Source organism: Gorilla gorilla, chromosome 2, assembly GCF_029281585.2.
Source record: "Gorilla gorilla gorilla isolate KB3781 chromosome 2, NHGRI_mGorGor1-v2.1_pri, whole genome shotgun sequence".
Taxonomy (NCBI): domain Eukaryota; kingdom Metazoa; phylum Chordata; class Mammalia; order Primates; family Hominidae; genus Gorilla; species Gorilla gorilla.
Window position 1 is genome coordinate 98,396,512 of NC_086017.1, and position 7,740 is coordinate 98,404,251.

The window sequence follows — 7,740 nt, forward strand, 5'->3', positions numbered from 1 at the left end:
ACTTACCTGCATTTCGGTTTTAGTTTCTTGTACAATGGAGAAGTAAAGCCTGCTTTTCTGGGTTGCTGTAAAGATTGCAGATAATGTACCATAAATACACAGTGCAGAGGCTGATATACAGTCTGGAGCTCAATAATTGAGGGCTAAATAATATAATTAGCTGGCAGTCCTTTTACACATATTTATCTCAATTAGAAAACGGTGATTATTACCATAGTGTATTATATTAATTATATTAGTATAGTAGCTTACACTAAACAACTCTCTACATTTATTCACTTAATTTCACTACAATGCTAGGCTGGTGCTTTATTTCTATTTTACGAATGGGAAAACTGATACAGAGAGAGATTAATGGATGTGTGTAACACAATCAAGACTCATGAAAATTAAGTACCCAACCCAAGGCCACAAAACTTGTGCCTAGAGACCTGGACCTCTGTCAAGTTGGCTTGTCTTCCCTTTTGCATGTTATGCTACAGCTGTTTGCAGAGATGACTTATTAATTTTACCCTTTAGCAGTGATCCTAAGTATAAGCAAGAGAAACCACACCCCCGAAAAGGAAGAGAAAAAAAAAATGAGGGCAGACAAAGAAGAAAGAAATGGATAAGAGTAGAAGAGTTTAAAATGTGGTATGTAGGGGTCCTGAATAACCAACGCCATTGACACGTTCATTTACATTAATTTCAGGAGTTTTTAAAAAAAGCCACACTATTTTGTTACTGTGGTGTAAAATTAATTCCAAAAGAATGATTTTTTTTTTCTTAGTGTGCTATCAGTTAGACAAGATCAGTTTACACAATATCTTCTCTTTGCCACCAACTTTCCTGACTAAAATAAACTCAATATAGTATCTGTAACTGACATAGCACTCATTTGTCACTGGTGAATGCACATAATGTCGTCCACTGTGGCAGTGACTTTATCCATGGTTCCTTGGGGAACCAGAGTATATCACTTACTGTGCTTGGTGAGCTCATAAAGCTATTTATAATGTGTAACACAACCATTAATAGGTTAAATATTTATAACCATATTTAATAGCTGTGTATCATTGGTATAATAAAAAACACATATAGAAAGAAAGTGGTTTCTTTTTCAAAGGCAAAACTGATTTCTTGGTCTTTAAATGTACCTGAGAGGGAAACTAGATTAACATGTACACAAATCTCAGGAAAGGTGTCCTACCATTTTCGTAGCATATCCTTAATAGCATTATTACTTATGTGAACACTACATAATTTTTTGGAGTTTTATTTTTCTTTCCATCATGTGCCTCTCTGTGAAGTTAGTTCATGTGGCATTAGTTTATCTGATACACATCTCAAAGTTAGTCCATATAAAACTGAACACCTGAACCCACCCTTCCACAATGGCTCACCTGAAATCATCCTTTCCTAGCTGATGGCACGTTCCATTCTTCTTGTTGCTCACGCTACTAACCTTGGAGTCATTCATTCTTCACTTCTGTCTTTCTCTTCTCTCTCTCTGGATGTTATTAGAAACATGTTCTTTAACATAAAATATCTTACAGTTTCAGAAAGTTCACAGATACCTTGAAGCCTAGAAACTTTATGTAATTTAGCTTAAGAACCTCTATCAAATGCCTCTTCCAAGTTTATAATCACAATGTGTTTTAAAGTTTTTATTGTAAAATGATATAAAATAAAATATAATTATTTTCTAGTAAATAAATGATACGTTAATAGTTGGTTCTTTTAATCAATAGAAATGTTACCTTAATTGGCACTTCTCATTTTCTTTGCAAGTATTGGTAATAAGAAAGCCTTGTGTGGAAAATTAGTCATGAAAGCACTTAAGAGTCAGTCAAGGGACTACGGATCTACCTTAACCAATTCTAGAGAACTTGGGTATTCATAGTATGACCAAAGGATGGGGCTTCTGTAGCTCACCAGGTTTTAAAGCTGATTTACAACTGCAATATGAAAAGAGTGTCACTACCATGTATGCAAGAAAAAGATGTGAGAAAGTTAGCAAAAATTCGCACTGGGAATCGTACTTTGGTAGGTTAATCAACAGCAACCAAGAACATTTTTATTATACAATTTGAAATTGCACTATTATCCTATAAACTTTGTTGAGTCTGAAAAACCCTTGCTTGAGATTCTTAGTTCTTGACTTTAGAACTATGACAGTATATCTGTTGCTCAAGAATTATGCTTATCGTTTTAAGTTTTAAGCGATAATAAAGGACCCGGATTTTCTTGGTCATGTCTCTTTTCCATTTCTTTCATAATATTATTTATTGAGGAATTATGTTTTTATTTTAAGGCTTTAATCTTTAATCATTTATACGTGAGTGATTCAGCTTTTAAATCAATGCCCCCAAATTTAAAACAATAACAATTACAGCATTTCAATTGAAATATTAACTATCAACCCTCCGAGAAAGCAGAGGTAAAACTTACTTCCTATGAACAGAACAAATTGAATTTGGACTCTTCTAGATGTATCTATGTGTTCTTATAGCAAAGTTGGGAAGTTCTAAAGAAATTTTAGTAATAATTAGCATAATTTTGGATTATAACTCACATACTTGGAATTCTAAATTTTAGAACGGTTTATGATTTAAGAGATCAAATACTTTATTTATTTATTTATTTATTTTTGAGACAGAGTCCTGCTCTGTTGCCCAGGCTGAAGTGTAGTGCACAATCATGGTTCACTGCAACCTCAACCTCCTGAGTTCAAGCGCTCCCAGGACCTCAGCCTCCCAAGTAGCTGAGACCACAGGCATGTGCCAATAGATTTTTAAAAGTCTTATTGAGTTAGGAATATCAAAGAAGCTAAAAAAAATGTGTTTGTGGAATTATTTAAAAAATAAGTAGCAAAGTCAGAATTTGAGAAGTTATTAGATGCAATAATATCATTTTATTGTTAAAATGAAAGAAATGTTTTTATTTACTGAAACTAACATTGGTACAAGTTTATATCATATTATAGTAAACTTTTAGAGTTAGAGGTGATTTTAGAGTTTGCTTCAATATAAATTAAGTACAATAAATATTTAGGAGTACTCAATATTGAGATAAAAAATCCAAAAATATTTTTCATCATTAACTGTGTTAGGAACTCTGAAGTATAAGATAAATATATGATGCCATTTTATTGTGGTCATTATCATACAACAAACAGCAAGAGGAATAAACCTTTTGCTATTGCTCTCTTTTTCCACACCACTGGCAGTCACTACTAACTGAAAACTACATATATATGCTAAAACCTGGGAGTGGTTTCATAATACTTTGAATACATTCCTTAAAATTATCACTTTCACTTGATCTGAGTTGGCTAATAGGTGGAACTTACCATTCTGTATCCATAGTACAACATACATGTCATGGCTTATGATCTTGTCTGGCTAAGAATTATATCCTTTTTGTTGGAAAGATTTGAAAAGTGTATTGTACAACTTTTTCTCTGGGATTGTCCAATGCACTGCTGCTAAACACTTCAGATTTCTCCTTAAACCGGCCCATGGCTCTTGAATAAATACAATAATACATCTTTCATATTTATAGGGAGTACATGGTATAACATACCTAACAACTTTCAGGAAGCCTAATAAATTATCACCAATTATAAAATTCTGAGTATAGGAAGTAATTCGTTTAGAAAAGAACACCAAATAACATTATTTTAAAAAATTAAGGGGCTAAGGGCATATTTAGGTATACCTTTGGTACCCAATATAGCAGCCTATGATAATAAAGACATTTTTTTCCTTATTATTACTGATGTAATGTAAAAGTCCCCTGTAAAGATCAATATGACATTTGAAAAAAAGAATCCAAGAATAAAAGCATGCATATATTTAGTGTAATATTCTTTGCTTTCCTTAACTTGGAGCATAAAAGCCTTTTAGTAACTGATGTAAAATTCTTAAAATAGACTGCATTATCTTCAGCCATATTATCTATTCCCATAGGTCATACAATGACAAAGTTTCCACCAGAATACCAGGAAATATACAAAAGGAGTCAGTACATGGTATTGTTTTCTTCATGTCTTTTGGGAGAGATGCTAAATTTGATTCTGATTTTTAATGTAACAATAAAAAAGATAAAGATATATTTCAGTTTTTAAAAGCATCATAAGTGAGGGTATACTATATTAAGTTTTCTCTGATTTCTAACACCATATAAAAATGTGAAAGCTCAGATGTTACATTGCTACAAATATTCATTCATTATTAAACCGTTATTTTCTAGATCCTAATTGTTCTAGATTACAGCAATGAAAACAAAAGCAAAACACATTTCTTTCTGTGGTAGGCAGCCTCTAAAATGGTCCCCAATGGTCTCTGCCTTTTGGTACTTACATCCTTGTATAATACCCTCCCCCGAGTGTTTGCTGAACCTAATGATTCACTTCTAATGACTATAATACAGGAAAAGAAATGCGATGCCATTCCAAGATTAGGTTATGAAAAGACTGCCTTGCTCAAGCTTTCTCCTGACCTCCTTCTCTCCAGGAGTCCTCACTCTGAAGAAAACAACTTATCTGGCATATTGTGAGCTGCCTATGGAGAGGTCCATGTGTCAAGGAACTGATATCTCTAATCAACATCCAGTGAGAACCTGGTGCATGCCAATGACCATCTGAGGGAACATGGAAATGTATCTTCTGAGACTTCCCAACTAGATGTATGAGTGAGTTTGGAAGTAGATTCTTCCCCAGTTGAGCCTTGGGTTGATTATTGTCTCTGCTAATACCTTGATTGCAAGATACCTTGAGTCAATGGCACCCGGCTAAGCTGAAACCAGACCTGACCCAGAGAAACTGAGATAATAAATGTTTATTGTTTTAAGCTGCCACATTTTGAGGGTAATTTGGCACACAGCCATAAATAATGAATACAGTTGCCCTCATTGTTTATATTAAAATGTTTACACCAGACCTAAGGAGACATTTTGGAGTACAGGGGATACAAGAAGAAATGTGAACAGCATGGCAGTTCCTCAAAAAATTAAACATAGAATTAAAATATGATACAAGAATTTCACTTCTGGGTATATATACCTAAAACAATAAAAAAAATCAGGGACTCAGAGGCCGAGCAGCGAGGCCCATCTCCCTGAAATAACAGTAACCTAACCCTGTGGGTCATCATCATGCCCTCTGACCTGGCCAAGAAGAAGGCTGCCAAATAGAAGGAGGCTGCCAAAGCTCTACAGCAGCCCAGAAAAGGACATGAAGAAAATTGAGATGCTGTCACAGAACCACAGGTGGCAGAAATGAGGCCAATGGCAGAGACACCACAGAAGTGGATTTGCTGACCAAGGAACTAGAGGACTTTGAAATGAAGAAAGCTGCTGCTCGAGCTGTCACTGGCATCCTGGCCTCCCATCCCTGCAGTACTGACGTTCACATTATCAACCTCTCACTCACCTTTCACGGTCAAGAGCTGCCCAGTGACACCAAACTGGAATTGAACTCAGGCCGTCATTATGGCCTCATTGGCTTAAATGGAACTGAAAATTCCATGCTGCTCTCTGCTGTTGGGAAACGTGGAGTGCCCATCCCTGAGCACATCGACATCTACCATCTGACTCGAGAGATGCCCCCTAGTGACAAGACACCCTTGCAGAGCGTGATGGAAGTCGACAGAGAGCAGGCCATGCTGGAGAGGGAGGCAGAGTGACTGGCTCATGAAGATGTGGAGTGTGAGAAGCTTGTGGAACTCTACGAGCACCTGGAGGAGCTGGATGCCGATAAGGTAGAGATGAGGGCCTCACAGATCTTGCACAGACTGGGTTTCACACCTGCCATGCAGTGCAAGAAGCTAAAAGACTTCAGTGGGGGCTGTAGGATGAGGGTTCCCCTTGCCAGAGCAAGGCCCTTCATGCTCCTCCTGGATGAGCCCACCAACCACCCGGACCTAGATGCTTGCATGTGGTTGGAAGAAGAACTAAAAACTTTTCAGCATATCTTGGTCCTTGCCTCGCATTCCCAGGATTTTCTGAATGGTGTCTGTACCAACATCATTCACATGCACAACAAGAAACTGAAGTATTATATGGGTAATTATGATCAGTATGTGAAGATGTGGCTAGAGCTGGAGGAGAGAACCAGATGAAGAGGTTTCACTGGGAGCAAGATCAGATTGCACACATGAAGAACTACATTGCGAGGTTTGGTCATGGCAGTGCCAAGTTGGTCTGGCAGGCCCAGAGCAAGGAGAAGATGCTACAGAAAATGATGTCATCAGGACTGACAGAGAGGGTCGTGAGTGACAAGACACTGTCATTTTATTTCCCACCATGTGGCAAGAACCCTCCACCTGTCATTATGGTGCAAAATGTGAGCTTCAAGTGTACAAAAGATGGGCCTTGCATCTGCAATGATCTAGAATTTGGAATTGACCTTGACACACGAGTGACTCTGGTAGGGCCCCATGGAGCAAGGAAGTCAACTCTTCTGAAGCTGTTAACTAGAGAGCTACTACCCCCAGATGGCATGATCTGAAAACACTCTCATGTCAAGATAGGGCGTTACCATCAGCATTTACAAGAGCAGCTGGACTTAGATCTCTTGACTTTGGAGTACATGAAGTGCTACCCAGAGATCAAGGAGAAGGAAGAAATGAGGAAGATCACTGGGCCATATGGCCTCACTGGGAAACAACAGGTGAGCCCAATCCAGAACTTGTCAAATGGGCAGAAGTACCAAGTGTGTCTGGCCTGGCTGGCCTGGCAGAACCCCCACATGCTCTTCCTGGATGAGCCCACCAATCACCTGGATATTGAGACCATCAACGCCCTGGCAGATGCCATCAATGAGTTTGAGGGTAGTATGATGCTGGTCAGCCATGACTTCAGACTCATTCAGCAGGTTGCACAGGAAATTTGGGTGTGTGAGAAGCAGACAATCACCAAGTGGCCTGGAGACATCCTGGCTTACAAGTTGCACCTCAAGTCCAAGCTGGTGGATGAGGAGCCCCAACTCACCAAGAGGACCCACAGTGTGTGAGACCTCTACCTGGGCTCGCGTCAGGATCTCCATCTGGGAACTAACAGCTGCTACCCTGACCAGCTGCTCAGGACTGGACCCTAGGGCTATGCATCCTGCATTGCTGCAATATCGCCCCTCCAGCCTCTCCCCTGCACCTCAACCTGCCTTAGTTGCACTCTCTTACCTACAGCTGGACAGTACTTGTCCATTTCCTGTCCTCCTTCCAGTTACATCTGTCCATGTCTGGACTCGGCTGGCCGTTCCCTCCAGCCCCTTGCTGGTTACCTTACTCTGAATGTGATGCAGTCAGAGGCACCTGCGGGTTAGCCCAAGGCCCCAAGCCCTAGATTTGGCCCGTGGAGGAGCTTAGGATCCTCATTTTCTGGGTTTTGGTGATGTTGGAGGAATACCCCCCATTCCACTGCCCCATTCCTTTTTGCTTCTGGTTTGGAGCTCTGGACAAGGACTTTCATACCGGTCAGTTTTTAAATAATTATTTAACAGTGTAACTTTTATACCTGCATGACAGCTACAAAGCACCCAATAAAGAAAGAGGAAGCCATGGTCCCTAAAAAAGAAAAAAAAATCAGGGACTCCAACAGATATAGGTATAGTTATAATTTATAGCAGCATTATTCGTAATAGCTAAAAGCTGGAAACAACCCAAGTGCCCATAGATGGATAAATGGATAAGCAAAATGTGGGTTGTGCATACAATAAAATATTATTCAACCTTAAGGAGAAAGAAAATTCTGGTATATATT

General features: G+C 38.8%; 1 pseudogene; it reads left to right on the forward strand.

Annotated features, from left to right (window-relative positions):
• Positions 1–5,136: 5,136 nt before the first annotated feature.
• LOC101145039 (ATP-binding cassette sub-family F member 2-like) lies at positions 5,137–7,146 on the forward strand (annotated as a pseudogene).
• Positions 7,147–7,740: the final 594 nt, after the last annotated feature.